Source organism: Cryptotermes secundus, unplaced genomic scaffold, assembly GCF_002891405.2.
Source record: "Cryptotermes secundus unplaced genomic scaffold, Csec_1.0 scaffold21, whole genome shotgun sequence".
NCBI lineage: Eukaryota > Metazoa > Arthropoda > Insecta > Blattodea > Kalotermitidae > Cryptotermes > Cryptotermes secundus.
In genome coordinates this window covers 853,659-869,971 of record NW_019742548.1, presented here as the reverse complement: position 1 = coordinate 869,971, position 16,313 = coordinate 853,659, and positions in this window count along the sequence as shown.

The window sequence follows — 16,313 nt, the reverse complement described above, 5'->3', positions numbered from 1 at the left end:
AAGAGTACAAGAAGTCAGCCTGTGAAGATCTGACGTGTGATTTGAAGACCTTATTTATGTGTGTTGTAACACAGTATTATTGGGAATGTGTGATTTAGTGAGATGTTTCTAGTTCCTGTGTTATAAATGCGTGAAGACCAGTGCAGATAGACTGAAGAGATAAGCGTGTAGTGCTTTATAGTGCGAAAATCATTAATAGTGTAATAATTAATTGCAGTTACTATCTGTAGTGGGTTAAAAAGTTCAATTACCAATCAAAACCTCATCTTTAGTCACTGTGATACACGTGACAATATATTTCAAGACACTCTCTGTTTGCCTTACCAAAGACATTAAACAGATTGTCGCTACAAATATTAGGAACATTGAAAACATGAAGCAAACATGATATTTTATTGAAACATTTACTGAACTGTATTTGATAAATTTGATAATGCTAAATTCATGTTTGATATATTGACCTACAGCTTAAAAATATATTATCCAGATACAATGTTCTAATACAGCTCCCTAACTCTGAGCAGCAGCACTCCTGTCCTCTCAGTGTTATGGATGCTACACAAAACTGCATTCTGCATTGCGAGTAGAACTGTGCCACAAAATATGCAGTGTTGCAACAGCAGTATTTTGTGTAGAGAACTTTCGCAGCAGAGAAAGAAAAGTCAGAAAATAATACATTATATACAAATTTAATTTAAAAACTGAAAAAGCAGTATGTGCAAATATGAATATCGAATTTATATTGAACAGCAGCAGTCGGGTGACTACTGGCCAACACACAGCATACTGACGTAGTTTTCTTCAGTAACACAGAAAAGCAAAGTGTACAAGGGACACTTTCAGTAGCTGCACCTGTACATGAAGGATAACAACTGTCAGCTGATCTATATACATGCTAAAAGTGCCAGTCAATTCTGCATATGTATCAATGCTATCACTGCTTAAGTGCAAACGACCAAAACCTTTGCATTATTAGAATGCCATGAAGTGCACTTCCTGGAACAAGGCGTTTTCTACTAAAAGACGGTCTCTCCTAACACAAACGTCATGAGCACGCGCGTATTTGTAATGCGGCCAGAGCAGCGGAAGCCGCAAGGACGCAGAAACGACCGAAGCCAAGAGTTTCGGTCAAGTATGGACACAAGAGGAGATGGGCCTATGCACGAGTTGGAAATCATGCTCCAAGAAGAGAAGTTTATCGCCAAGGAAATGTGCACACGCATTTCTCAAATAAAACAAATGCAGAGATAACAGAGCAAAGAGGACACATCGCAATCATCTCCAACAAATAAAATCCACGACATCAAAACGCGAATGAGGAAGGAGAAGAGGAGATAATGGAGGATACACAAACATAAGAGGGAAGAGAAAGCAATTCAGTTACCCTACTTGAGTTTGCGACAGATGAACCTCCCCCAAGTAACAATGTAATATGGCCGCGCCATAGCTCAAGCGGCTAATCGCTGGCTTCCCACCGCGGCGGCCTGGGTTTCCTCCGAGTACTTCGGTTTCCCCTGCCAATCTTCATCCCACCAAATTCTCCATCAACCATAATCACCCGGGGCACGCTACAATAGGCCAATTAGTGGCCGCCGTGCCGAGTGGACCCAGTTGGACTCCACCCCCCACTAAGCGAATAAACAAAAACACTAATATCGTCTGAAGAGCGCGGACTTAGCACGATTAGTACAGCCCCAATTATCATCATTAGCGACTACAGTTGCTATGCCCCAGACGAGGAGATTGCTTGGAGTGAAACATTCTCCAGGACGCTACAGACACCAACATTCCGGGGACTTATAGCAATAACACAGGTGCTCAAAAGTGCCACAGAGTATGGAAGGGCAGTAAACGGGCGGATTCCGATAGCACACATAGACTCGCATATAGAGGAAAGTAGCATGGCAACACATGGAAAGAAATCCGTCAATATGAGACGAAACAAGAGAGGCAAAAATAGACGGGCTTATAAGATATACAAATGTGCATGTATCCAGGATCTGTACAACTGCCAAAATACACAAGGGACAACATAAATTGGCACGATACCTCCAATGTACTACTACAGGAAGACCGGGGGGCAACAGCCGTACACAGGCGTGGCAGAAGAACCGGGAGGAGGTAGCGATCTCTACGATCTGACCCCCCCATATAACGATTAAGGAGGCTACCGCTCGCGTCGCCCGCACGAAGCGAGACACAGCCGCAGGACCAGACGGAATCATGTAAAGCGGCCGGAAATCCAGGAAGCACTGCTCTTATCCGTCTCAGGCCACCAGCCGAGCTCTTGGAAGCGACACCGAACAACCCTCCTGCTCAAACAAGGAAAGGATCCGGAAGGAGTGGAGAATTAGAGATCGGTGATCATCGGGTCCTTATTAAGTCGAATATATTGGGAAAAATTCGACCAACAACTGCGCACACACATATTAGTTTCACCCCAAGACATACCGTAAATAAAGCAGATTGCTTCAATCACGTACATTTCTTAAATAAAGTACTGAAGATGGGACTTGTGGCAGTTCAGCTGGATATATCCAAGGCTCTTAACACTGTCCCTCACGAAGCAATTGAGAATGCCATGAAAATGGAAGGGATCCCTAAATATGTGATTACGTTTACTGTAGGCTCGCATGAGGGGATAACAACGGTCATCAAACAGGGATCGCCGGAACTGCCGATACAAATAAAACGCGGAGCCGAACAGGGAGATCATCTCCCCTCATTCCTATTCAATTCCGTGCTTGAACCCCTAATCGTCAAACTGGAAAGTCAACAGGGATTCGGGGATTTAAGATAAACAATGAATACAATATTTCCTCCCTAGCCTTTGCCGATGACACTATACTTCTGTGCCTGAGGCCAAGAAGTTATGAGAGACCACCGAAAGATATCTGCAGGATCTTGGTATGAAGATTTCGGCTCCTAAGTGCGCCGCGTTCAAGATCTGCACTATGAAAGATACCTGGTAACTGACGGATCCATTGCTGACAACAATGAACGGATAAAAAATTGCCAACGTAACTGCCGACACAACCATATCTTGGCAGTAAGATCTCCCCTTCGAAAGTTCTTACAACAGGACTGGAAGAGAACTTCAGGGCCATATTCCAGAGGGTCGAGCGATTGGTCCTGAAGTCCCATCAGGAGGGCCAACTTATCTTCATGTATCTACTATCCCATTTTCTATACTCACTTGCGTTGGCAACCGTTCCAGCAACTAAGATCCGATACTGCGCATGGCCAGTGGGTTGCTATACTGTAAAAAATAAAAGATGGGGCACTTGGTATACCCAAAATTGAAACCATCATCGTCAGGTAAAACTTCAAAACTGGCTACAAACTTTTGGACACTACAGATCCCATTATGAAAGCACTAGCCAAAGAATCATTTGGAGCGAAGATTAAGAGACCTGCACAAACGCCACGAAGAGGCTGGCCAGTAGCAAAAATCTAGATGATCGACCAGTATAAGGCCAAGGAAAAGGACGAGCTGACACGACGGGCATCCCTCAAACAGCAAAGGAGAAGCTGTGAAAGCCTTGAAGGTGGATAACATCGGCAATGTGTGGCTCGTCAACCGGAAGATTTTCAGGAGGAAATAAGTAACCACGCTCAAAATGAGAGCCTGCAGGAAATGTAACGCCCAAAAACAAACATTCGGACGCAAAGTAGGTCAGTGAACCTATACAAAAAACAAAGGATCGAGAGAAACGATGAAACTGTAGAGGATAGTAAAAAAGGACAAAGAGAAAGCGATCGCAAGACAGTTTACACTCCGGCATCAGGAAGAAGTCCTCATACCCGATCTGGTGGTCAAGAACCGGGAAAGGGTTTTCGTGGTCGACGTGACACTTCGCCACGAGGACGGGGGACTCTTTCCAGTTAAAGTGGGGAGGTCCTTCCAATTGTAATCGGAACTGGGGGGGGGGGCGTTGCGAAAGCATACAATTGAAGATCTTGAAACAAGTTCCCAGTGACTTGTTCATGATACCATTGACGTTGTCATCTAACAAAGAACAGTTTTATTGATACAGCGCCCAGCCTGGAGGGAGGAACAGGAGCAGCCTCCAATGAGAATAGCTCCTGGCCAAACCAAGCTGCTGACACCAATATTTTATCAATTATTTCTCATTAACGGGTAAAATATCTATTACGCTTTTACTTCTGTTTTATTGCATGCTTCATTATTTCACCATCTCTGCGTTTCCAGAATGCACTCAAGATCTAGCGCTTCTCCGGCAAGAAATGGACAGCTGGCGGTCCAGGGACTCGGCTTTTTACCTTGCGAGAGAGAAAATGAACCGTTGTTGTGTTTGTTGTTTGGCCATTGCTCCTCACTTGTTACTGATTTCATCATCAACGACACATCTAGATGGATGACTGGCTCTTCTGGCAATTTTTCGGCGCAGTACTGGGGGGGGGGTTGTTGCTGTTCATCGTGGTGTTCTGTTAATAACCCTTGGACTTAAGCCCATTCATACATCAAGATATGGCCCGAAGGAAATCTTTTAGACAGTCACAACATTATATAATTATACTTATTTCATTGTTATTTTATCTCTATTATCAAGTTTTAAAACAATACAAATGAAGCCAACAGCACCTAGTCGAACTAGTCCGCCATGTTGACAACCATTCGGGAAGAAACGGGTGAGAAAGCAGGAGCGGCCGGGCTTTGTCACTCGTCTCAGCAGACACCTCCATGAAGTTCACTGCGGGCGACTACCTGTCGGCAGAGATCTGCTTCTCACCAAGAACTCTGCAGACGACTCTTCCAATGCAGATACTCCCTCTTGGCTGGGAGGGGTCAGGAGCCACAGATGCGGATGCGGATGGATTCCTTGGATTAACAGGTAAAGTTTATCTTGGCATAGGATCCATAAACACAGTGGTACCACACCACAACAAACCGCGATGTACATAGTTAATAGCTGTACCTGTACATAAAGGTGATGACCATCAACTAAACTGGATGCATGGTGAAAGTGCCAGTCCAGTTTGCATATCTGTCACTGTTAATAAATTAAACCTTGCCCGTTGCCCTTGACACTACAGATACGTATATTTCCACTGAAAAATTGAGCCCGTGCAGCCAAAGAAAACATGGGATTTATTTCTTCTGTTTTCACAGATTAAGCACACTGGTATAGGCACTGCGGAACTGCAGCGCCCCCAATTTCCACTTGATATTATCGATAACATTTATATAATGAGTCCTTTTTTCTTTATACTTGTACAATGCAATATATAATCCTTAAGCTTAATGTCAGTAGCCAAATCTTTGTATGGAACTGTGCGCTTCTGGAGCAGCACCCCCACTAATTTTAGCTATGAGCCACCACTGGTAATGACAGAAAAATAGAGAATCTGTTATGTTTGTGAAGACAGCCAACGTGCTGGATATATTGACAGTGTTTTGTTAGCAAAATGTAAAGAGGGAAGTGTTCACGATTTACATAATCTGCAGCATTGGTTTGCATATTTAAGTGACAATGGTATTCTTTCTTCTGAAACTGATTGCGCTCACAGAGGATGCAGGTTAATCTCGATTATGATAGATGACTTTAATTGTTGACTTTGACGCATAATTTGATGACTATATCTTCTGTAATTATAGAAGCCTGAACTATTTTAACATAAGGCTGAGGCATGAAGGATGGGGGGAAATGACACAGTGATGGGAAAGGGATATGGGAGAAAGAAGAGAAAGTGATAAAAGTTATAAAATGGAAAAAGTAAAGGGGATGAGGGATGATGATACCGAAAGAAGTTATTTTCTACAACATTAGAAACAGGAGGTTTTAACCTCGCTTCACTTTTCATTGGCAGCAGTATGGTTACTAGTGCAGGTATCTGTTGCTTAGGTTTAGCTGCCATGGCAATGCTTTGGCCTTGCAAAAATCTGATTATTTTTAACCAATACAGAAATTTCTGGACTCTGCAGACTGTTAATTTAGGAGCAAGTGATGCTTGATTACTAACTTGGTTCAGTACTTTAGGTAGTGGCAAGGTGATGCTCCGTAAGTTTCCATAAAATTTCCAAGTGGCCTTCAAGAGCGCAACGGGCATCATATTTCTAAGTTGCTTCTTGTGACAATTTTGATCACAAACTTAGAAAACGTAAAAGTATTAATTTGGACTGATCACATTCAAATGCCAATTTCCGCAGAGAATTTATATGATAGCCAAGTACTGGTAGTCTCCCACTAAATACATCAATATAACATAACTTTATTTGACTGTATATTTTGTATTTCAATGTGAATTTCTATCCTCAGAACATTTTAAGGACTAACATAATGCTAACAGCTGCTACCCCATGTTTATCTCTGATTCCTGTATACGTGTATGCTTTTAACTACTTCATATAATGTTCATCTAGTGAAAGACATATGCATATTTGATTCAGTTTTATTCATCAGCATAGATTTTCTCTACTCCTCTCTTCAGCATCTACACACAGTTTCAGCAAGGAAGTTTACAATATGAGTATACATACACACATACATTTCATAGTGGCCTCCGTAGTCTAGGGGTAATGTTCCCACCTTGTGACTCAAGGTACGTGGGTTCAAACCCGGCGGAGGTCATGGAATTTTTAAGGGCGGAAAAATTCAGGGAACAAGTCCTCCGGGAGGGACTTTAAGCCGTGGGTCCCGTGTCGTAGCTTTACGGCACGTAAAAGAACCTCATGTCCCAAGGGGATCTCTGAGCCAAATTCAGCACATTTCCCACCCAACAGTAGTCTCTAACGCCTCTGGTAGATGGGGGGAAGCATCGAGATACCGCTGAGCCAGTAGAGGCCAAACTCGCTGGCTGAGTCGGGACTGATGGCACGCACCAATACTGGTAGGGTATACAGACTGATAGAATATCACAGGGGGACGCACAATGGACCAATATCTGGTCTAAGTGCATGGGGAAACCCACCCTCTCCAACAACAACACACATTTCATAAGTCCAAAACAAATGGACATGAAGGTCGTCATATAAAAAAAATATATATATATATATAATATAATAATATAATATACAAGGTATCTTCTAGCATGCCTGTTTTCTAGTAGTTCATTAAGGATTTCAAATGGTGAAGGCAAAAGGATTTAAAAAGAAGTTTACTTTATATTTTATTACAGAGATTCATAAATCAACTAGAGTAATGACATGAATGTTGGTCCTTTTGACACAATACCTTTTTGTCTGAAACGTTTTTTTTTTTCCACATTGTCTCAGAAATATGAAAGAGATGGGGTTAAGCCTACCAACCTCCAATCTAATCGTGTGTAAATGATATCCGGCATTCATCAAATTAACACAAACTGCCACTACACAGAAAATTACAGAAGTATATTTATAGAGGAGATTCCATTGGGTGCTCTCTGTTACGTTAAAAGTGCAGCTGGATACTGTAATGTGAAGATAAAGAAACATTATACAAACAAATTGCATATAATAAATAAATTAAAATTGCAGCAATACATGAAAAAATAACATCTTAATGAATTAAAATGCTTGTTCAAGCATTTCATGGACTTTGTAGTACACAAGCTTGTAAACTGCCATATGTACACGTTAATAAAAACTGTAGGGCCCATGAAGTACCCATGTTGTGTAATTGTATAGCTAATACTGATGAAACCCACATAATGGGCTAAAATCTCTGTCCCACTCTATCCTAATCATTATTTATCAGCCATCTACTCTTAACATTCTACATAACAAAGATCAGTTCGTAACTTTATCTTATGTTTTTAAGGTAATTATAATGCAACTTATACAGCACAGACATCACTCTGAATCATAATGGTTGAAAATTTTAACACAGCAGTATACAAGTGCTTTCTTTAGGCATTAAGCTATTGTATATCCAAGAAGGGTGTTTGTAACCTGAGCTTTCTCTCTGAGAAACTTTTGGATTTTTGGGGGTGCCCAAACCTTAAATAATTCAGGATTCCATTACATTTTACCCGCATGTAAGGGCCAGCCCATGGGAGAATTCCCAAACTGATGGGCAATGGAGAAGTTGTGGTAATTAAAAAAATTTACAGTGATGAAAAACACACAAACATCCATCCTAATAGCGGATTTTTACCCTAAAATCCAGCATGTTTCAAGCCTAGGACAATATACATTTTGAACAGCATGCTGTCGAGATACAATACATTTCTGATAAAATGGCAGTAAAACATTCTTCTAGTACCCATCTCTCTAATTTGTGTGACATGCTGAAACATTAAACAAGCTACCTCAGATTTGCATAAAAGATAATGTCTGAAGCAGTGACATTTTGCAACTGTACAAGTTTCACAAACAAACTGGAAAATGATCAACCAGTCCAGCAGGAGGGACATATACTGCTTGTATTCAAACTTATGGCATGGTTGAGAGGACAACAGTGTATGCACATTACAATTTCTCTTCAGTAGCACCCCAGTAAATCTTTTAACAGCTACTAGAAAGCAAACATATGCATCATGTGGCCATTCACCACAATTCCAAGACTCTGCTACCGTGTTAAACATTCATCAGTTGTTACCTTTTGTGTCAAATGCCATGTGAGTTACACATTGAAACTAGTGTTCATGTATAACAACAACATTAAAGAGAGAAGCGTCCTGCATAGATTTCAGGATGTTACAACATTAAAGAGAGAAGCGTCCTGCATAGATTTCAGGATGTTACAATTCCAAATAGAAAAACTATTCTTGAAGTCATATTTAATTGAAGACAAAGAAGACTGTTACCGAACAAAAAAAGGAACAATTCATTAAACCACTGTGTGCTGAGTAAATAGAAGTTGGATGAAATTGGTGGTAAACTTCAACATTTCCTTTGAAAATCCCTTAAATGCCTAGCTCAAGAGACAAGGGTTTCATGTTTCAAGTTTCTTGTATTTCAGAAAAGAATCTTAATCATATAAATGTGAAAATTTTACAGAGGTACCAGAAATTTGTGCATAGCAATGGAGTATAGCACTTTCTATGGTCTGGGTGGGTTTTGTTTGTGTTTTATTGGCCTGTGGGGCTGTCAAATGGCCTGTAACTCAGAACATACACAAGAACAGAGTTGACATATGGATGTCTCTCTCTTCTGCCACAGTAGCTGAACAATTATGCTAAGCTCTCAGATAACCTTCCTACAGTACTGGTTCTGTGTACTAGGGTAAAATTCTTTCTCCTTTGGTTCTGTCTCTTTATTTATTCTTTTTCACTCATTCACTATTAGGCTGAAGTGATTTTAAGAGAAATATGCACAAATTCTTGAAAGATACAGGCATTAGATTCACCACCTGTTAATGGAACTCTTCAAGAAATTTTTTAATAATTAAAAATACCACAGTAATTATACAACATAGAAATGGAATGAAACCCTCCAAAGTGTGAAGCATATATGAAGCATTGGAATGTATAGGCTCAGAAAAGGTTAAAAATAATATAGAAACTTTCCCATTTCTTTGAAAAACAATCACTTTCTGATAGAATTAAACATTTATAAACATCTGCTTAACTGATGAATTAAAAAATACAGACAACAGTGTGGCTGACTGATTGTTTATAAGGCACCCATGGTTTCACACCATCCGGATTATTTATTTACAGTACCAGTTAATTATGTATCAGAAACTTTTAATCAGTTCCCTTCATTTGTGCACTGCATGAAAATGCAGCAAGGAATGTAATTCATCCATTGTAAGAGGTCACAATAAGAATCTTGTGAGTAAAACTGAAACTTAATTAAATATCTGAACTCAACAAAACTAAAATTATTTGCAAGACAAAATCTGGATTCAGATCTAAGGTAATTTACGTAAAACGTTCTGATCCCTGATTTATCCTTTGTGGAATTTGAGCAGATGCTATATTGCTGAGATAAATGTTTAAATTCCTCTGGTTATTATGTGGAAGTTACTGCTTGGTCCGTTTGACACCTGCGTTGAAGTAATAAATATGAATATAACAGCCCAATGGACATTGCTTACTGAGGACCACTTATAAAAAGGAAATGATAAACAATAAGCATAGCTACGAAATGTAGTTATATTCTGCTATCCAAAATTCACAGCCACCTTTCTTGGACATACAATATGCTGTACAAATTCTGTTTTTGAAATATTATATTAGTACCACTCTTCTAAACGTAACTTCCAATATACAGGATGTCCCAGGAGGAATGGACCAAACTTCGGGAGGGTGTTCCTTATGTTAAAGTATGCCGATATAACCCAAAACACCTATGTCCAAAGTTGAACGGTTATGGAGATAATGGCCAGAGAAGTGTCAAACTTTGACCGGCGTTGCACACTTGTTGATTACAAAATACATATTAAAACTAGCAGGAATATGTGGATTCTGTAATGTTAATAATGTACGTAACATCAAACTAACTTGTGAGTGACATGAAGTCATAAAATTGAAGTACAAAATACTCGCTCGCCATGTCATAATTGTCCTTAGGGTTTCCAAGCACTATACATAACACATGAATGGCAGGCGCTGACGTAATATGACTGACTGTGCGTTCTGGTATAAGCCAACTACATAAGTACGGCTAGGGTGAATCACCGCACTCAAGGACAAACATAGATAAGGCCTCTCAGCTGATAGGTACAGTGCGTGGACCCTCCAGAAGACCACACTTTTCTTGGGCCATTATGTCCGTAACCGTTCAACTTTGGACATAGGTGTTTTGGGTTATATCGGCATACTTTAACATAAGGAACACCCTCCTGAAGTTTGGTCCATTCCTCCTGGGACACTCTGTATATGTGCATAAAACATGGCTGTATTTCTCAAAACTGAAACTTCTTATTAAGTTTTAGGCCAGATTTCTGCAAATGGTTTTGCATGCATAACATATTCCATAATTATGCATACATTATATATTTTTCTACAGTGTGATTATAAATTTAATATTAAATGGGCATTTTATACTATTTGTACCTTATAAAAAATTTAGAAAACACTACATGATATCAAGCACTAGCATACTCTTTTCGCTCTAAACTTATGCATATAAGACTACTCTGCCCAAGGTATTAAGAAGAAAATCTTGGAAATCAGATATTTTGCATGGGTGCATAATCTCCTAATGTATGAATTATGTAAACAGCCAGCCATACTGGTTCATGGCAGGACTCAAAATACCCATTTTGTTGGCTGACTGGTGGTGCAAGAGTTAAAGACAAAATTATGGACTATGTAAGCAGTTTATCAGATCACTAGTTGTAATTTTGAAAAATACAGTCATACTATTTTGTTAGCAGCAAGAGCACATCTTACCAACATCTTTCAAAGTCATTCATAAAAGCAATATCTAAATCTCACAACTAAAAGCACTGAATGCAACAGATACTAAAATTCTCTAAAACAGAACTCATCCACATTTTTCTTTCTTTACAAAATCCAGAAATCATTTTCAAAATGTTGTATAGCTAAAAAGGTACCAACATACAACCTACCATCTGTATTAACTTAGTCCTTCACACATAATCTTTGGTTTCCTTTCTCTTCCACAAATCTCAGTTTCAATGAGCAAGTGAGAGGTTCCTCACTACCCCATAGCAAGATATCCAGTTATGTTCATTAGGGTATTATTTGATGTCAATTTTGTAACTGCTTGTTTCTCTACTGTCTTATTGACTACAGAAAATATTCTGTACAAACTCTGTTTAGCATGAAGAAAGCAGTCTTCTGGGATGTGGCACTGTGTAGATGTGGTGTTAACCGACGTTTCGGAGGAACGTATCACCTCCATCTTGAGGGTCAAAGGAAAAATAAGAAAATGTGCAAGCAGACTAATGTTGGATATAAACTCAGCTATATGAGACCATCGCTGATGACGTAAGAGCCAGGCACTGCAGGAAGTTCGGACATTTGCATGAGGCCCATCACCCACCCAGCCCACCTGACAGCAAGAAGACTTTGGTCAATCTGAGTGAAGTGCCACTGGAAGAAGTGGCTTTCCCGGCCCTGAGCAAGGGCCTCAATTTTGCTGCGGCTCCAGTGTCTGTTCCCATTAAGGATATCCTGTGTGGGGTGGAAAAGGCAATAGTGGCCCTGCCTGTAGAGACTGCAGAGGAGATCCGACAGGAGACAGTCAGGATTCTCAAAAACTCCCACAAACCCAAGGACAATCTGACTGTTGCTGAGAGGAGAGCCCTTCGGTCCTTAAAAGCCAATGAGGCACTCACCGTCCTTCCTGCTGACAAGGGTAATGTGGCTGTGGTACTGGATACGTCAGACTACAACTGAAAAACCGAAAGATCGCTGCTCTCTTGGAGGATAAGGCCTACAAAAAGTTGAAGAAGGATCCTACTGACGCAAGACTGTTCTTCTCCTGAAAAAGTCCCTGATTTTTGAGGAGATATGCCAACAACTATGACCTCAAGGTTCCAGGCCACCTAGACTCTACGGGTTGTCAAAGATCCATAAGCCTGATGTTCCACTAAGGCCCATTGTGAGCACCACTGGCTCTCCTACCTATCACCTGGCCAAACACTTGGCTGGCCTACTGAGCACATACACTGGCAACTGTCCACACCATGTACTTGTAAGTAACTCCATGGAAGTTGTCCACATTTTAGGCTCTCTCCATGTCGATCCCCACAACATAATGGTCAGTTTCGATGTAGTGTCACTCTTCACCAGGGTGCCTATAAAGGTTACTATGGATCTGCTAGGACAACATTTCGAAGACGACATCTTGAGACTCTTCCGCCATGTCCTGACCACCTCATACTTCAACTTCAATGGCCAGTTCTATGAACAAACCGATGGTGTGGCGATGGGCTTGCCACTTTCTCCAGTCATCTCTAACCTACATATGGAGGACTTCGAGGAAAAGGGCACCTGACTTTGCCCTACACAAGCCCCACTGCTGGTTCTGCTACGTGGATGACACCTCTGTCATCTGGCCACATGGTCCCGACAAGCTCAAGGACTTCCTGAACCAATTAAATAGTATCCACCAGTGCATTCAGTTCACAATGGAAACTGAAACTGAAGGCCACCTTCCCTTCCTGGATATAGATATTTACAGGAGAATCAATGGATCTTTGGGCCATAGAGTGTACCGCAAATCCACCCATACAAACATCTACCTTAATGCTGCATCCCACCACCACCCTTCCAATAAGCAAGCTGCACTTTCCACATTGGTTTACAGGGCTAGAGCTCTTTGTGATCAAGACAGCCTACATGCAGAGTTGGTGTTCCTGGGGGATGCATTCAGGAAGAACAGATATAACAACTGGCAGATCCATGGAGTTCTCAACCGTCGGCCCAACATCAGCCAGCCTGAAGATAAACTGGGCTCGGTCGCCTTCCTTCCCTATGTCGGGACTATATTCAACCGTATCAGCAGAATGCTGTCCTGGCACAACATCAAATCAGTGGGTCTGCCTCCAAACAAATTATCCAGTTTCCTCTGGAGGGTCAAAGATAGCTTGGGACTAAAGACACCGGGTGTACACAGTATCCCATGTGAGTGCGGCAAGGTCTATATTGGGCAGATGGGCCGCTCCGTGGACATGAGGTTGAAGGAGCATCAGCGGCACATCCATCTCAAACATCCAGACAAGTCAGCTGTAGCTGAAGACAGCATCGATTTGGGACACCGCATTCAGCTTCAGAATACCTCCATCCTCACCACCAAGACCCGATATATGGATCACATCTTTAGGGAAGCCATTGAGATTGAACTCCATCCCAACAATATGAAAAGAGAGTGGGGTTTTGTCTGAACAAGTCATGGAAGCCTCTCATCTGTTCCCTAAACCCCCGCCCANCATGTAGACTTGTTGCCCCTCCTTCCTTCCCTGCTCTCATATAGTTGTTTATTTCCAACATTAGTCTGCTTGCACCTGTTCTCACTGTCTCTTCGCCTGCAGATTTTCTAATTTTTCCTTCTACCCTGAAGATAGAGGCGATACGTTCCTCCGAAACGTCGGTTAACACCACATATACACGGTGCCAAATCCCAGAAGACTGCTTTCTTCATAGTCACCGCCGTGAAAACCTCAAATCTTACATCTGTTTAGCATGTTTGTGATGGCAACCAACCAGGAGGTCACTAAGTGGTTTCAAAATTAAGTATCAGTAGCAACTAGGAACATGGAAACATGTAAGCTTCTGCCACAACCATAACATTTGTTATAAAATGTTAACCCATTTCACAAATTATGATAAGAATGCAGAAAGATTATTTTCTGTGAACTTAAATACATCATATCAACAACAGCTGCAAAAGAGATTGATTAAGCCTGGAGTCCTGTTTCTCTAAGATCCACTTTAATATTATCCTCCCACCTTCATATAGGTTTTCCTAGTGTTATCTCAGGCTTCCCCATCAAGACCCTGTTTGCACTGCTCTTGTCCCATGTGTGCGCTACATATCATTCCCACCTCACCATCCTAGACTTGATTGTTCTAGCTATATTTAGCAAGACGCACAAGTCATGAAGCTCCTCATGCAATTTTATTTCTCTGCCCTCCTAATATTTCACCCCTTTTCAGTCCAAACATTCTCCTCAGCACCCTATTCTCAAACATCCTTAGCCTATGTCCTTCCCTAATGTCAAAGACCAAGTTTCATGTCCATAGAAAACTAAAGGCAAAATTATAGTTTTGTATATTTTAATCATTATTTTTTTAACAGCAGATGAGAAGATGAAATGTTCTGAACTACAAGATAGCAAGCACTGACCGAACTTAATCTGCTCTTAATTTTCTCATGAATCAAATTTGTATTTATTACTGTTACTGCTAAACATTTGATTGCCACAGTTTCAAATGATTTATTAGTTACCTTTATGTTATGATACTGCCCAGCATTCTGGTAATCAGACATCAACATGTACTTAGTTTTCTCTTGCGTTTATTTCTAGAACAACCTCTTTACTAGCATCAGTTACAGCTTCTGTGTTTCTCTTTATGGTATTTATGTTATTCTCCAGTAGATTTACATTGTCAGCACAGACCAGAAGCTGATGTGTCCCATTTAATCTTGACGTCTACTAACAGCTGATGTACTGTCTCATTGTACTCCCGCTTTTTCTCTAGTATCTGGTGAATGCAAAGAAATTTGATCAGCAGGTGATCTACATATTGAGTTGAAATCCACAGAGATGATCCCCAGTGATTTCAGATACATATGGACATAACCTTGAGAGAAAGAAAATGGGTAACATGTTGTATGAAGTTGATAACAATAATTACTGCAGTCAGATTTATCACCCTTCTTGTAAACTGGTATAATAATAGATTCCTGCCACTGCTCAGGCAATTCTTCCCTATTTCAAATAAAAATAACGAGTTTATGGATTTCAGAATTAAATGTTTCACACGCTTCAATCAGTTTTGCAGGAATTTGATGAATACCTGTCGATAATGCCTTTCAACTCTGCACTGGCATTTTCAACCTCAAAAGGACTAGGCTCTGGTATTAATGGCTCAGCCATATGTATTTCTGTCAGCCTAACAGTACATCTTATGTATATGTAATAAATGAGCGTAGTAATTCTTTCACCTTCTAGTACCTGTTATTATATATAACAAAACCAACTACAATAATAACTAAATACTGTGTTATTGTTGCTTTCACCTTCCTGTTATTCAAGGTAATACTAAAAACTGTTCATCTTGTAGTCAAGATATTTTTGGACACTTCACATTTACCATCGTATTAAATATATATTTCAGAAATTCTTGAAACACCTGTATAAACTACATACCCTGCAGTGTGAAGTCACTAACAACACTAAATAACTACAAATTTATAAACAAAGTGGCATCTCTAGCATTCTTTAAATATCACATACAGCAAGGCTATGGCAGCATTCTATTCACACAGGGTGCTTTCCTGAACAATCTGAAAGGGCACTTGCATTTCTTAACTTGACAAAGGCTCCAAACTTCACTTAAAACAAAAGGCAAGTTTGGTAGAGTCCCGATTATTCGACCTGCGGCTATACAACATGGAGAGTGAGTCACAGTAAAAAGGTAAAGGCTCCTGAGGTGGCATTGGCTTTTGCTCAACAAGGGGAAACAACTGCTACTAATGTCACATTACTGAGACAATGGCAAGACTTCACTACAAGGAAGAGAAGCAAAGCTGGGAAACAAACTTCAACCAGTAATTTTTTTGAACAATAGGTTATTGGTGGGAAAGCCAGAAGGAAAGAGACCACAGGGAAGACCAAGGCATAGGTGGGTGGAAAGTATTAGAATGGATCTTAGAGAGATTGGATGGGATGGTATGGATTGGATAGATCTGGCTCAGAATAGAGACCAGTGGAGGGCTCTTGTGAACG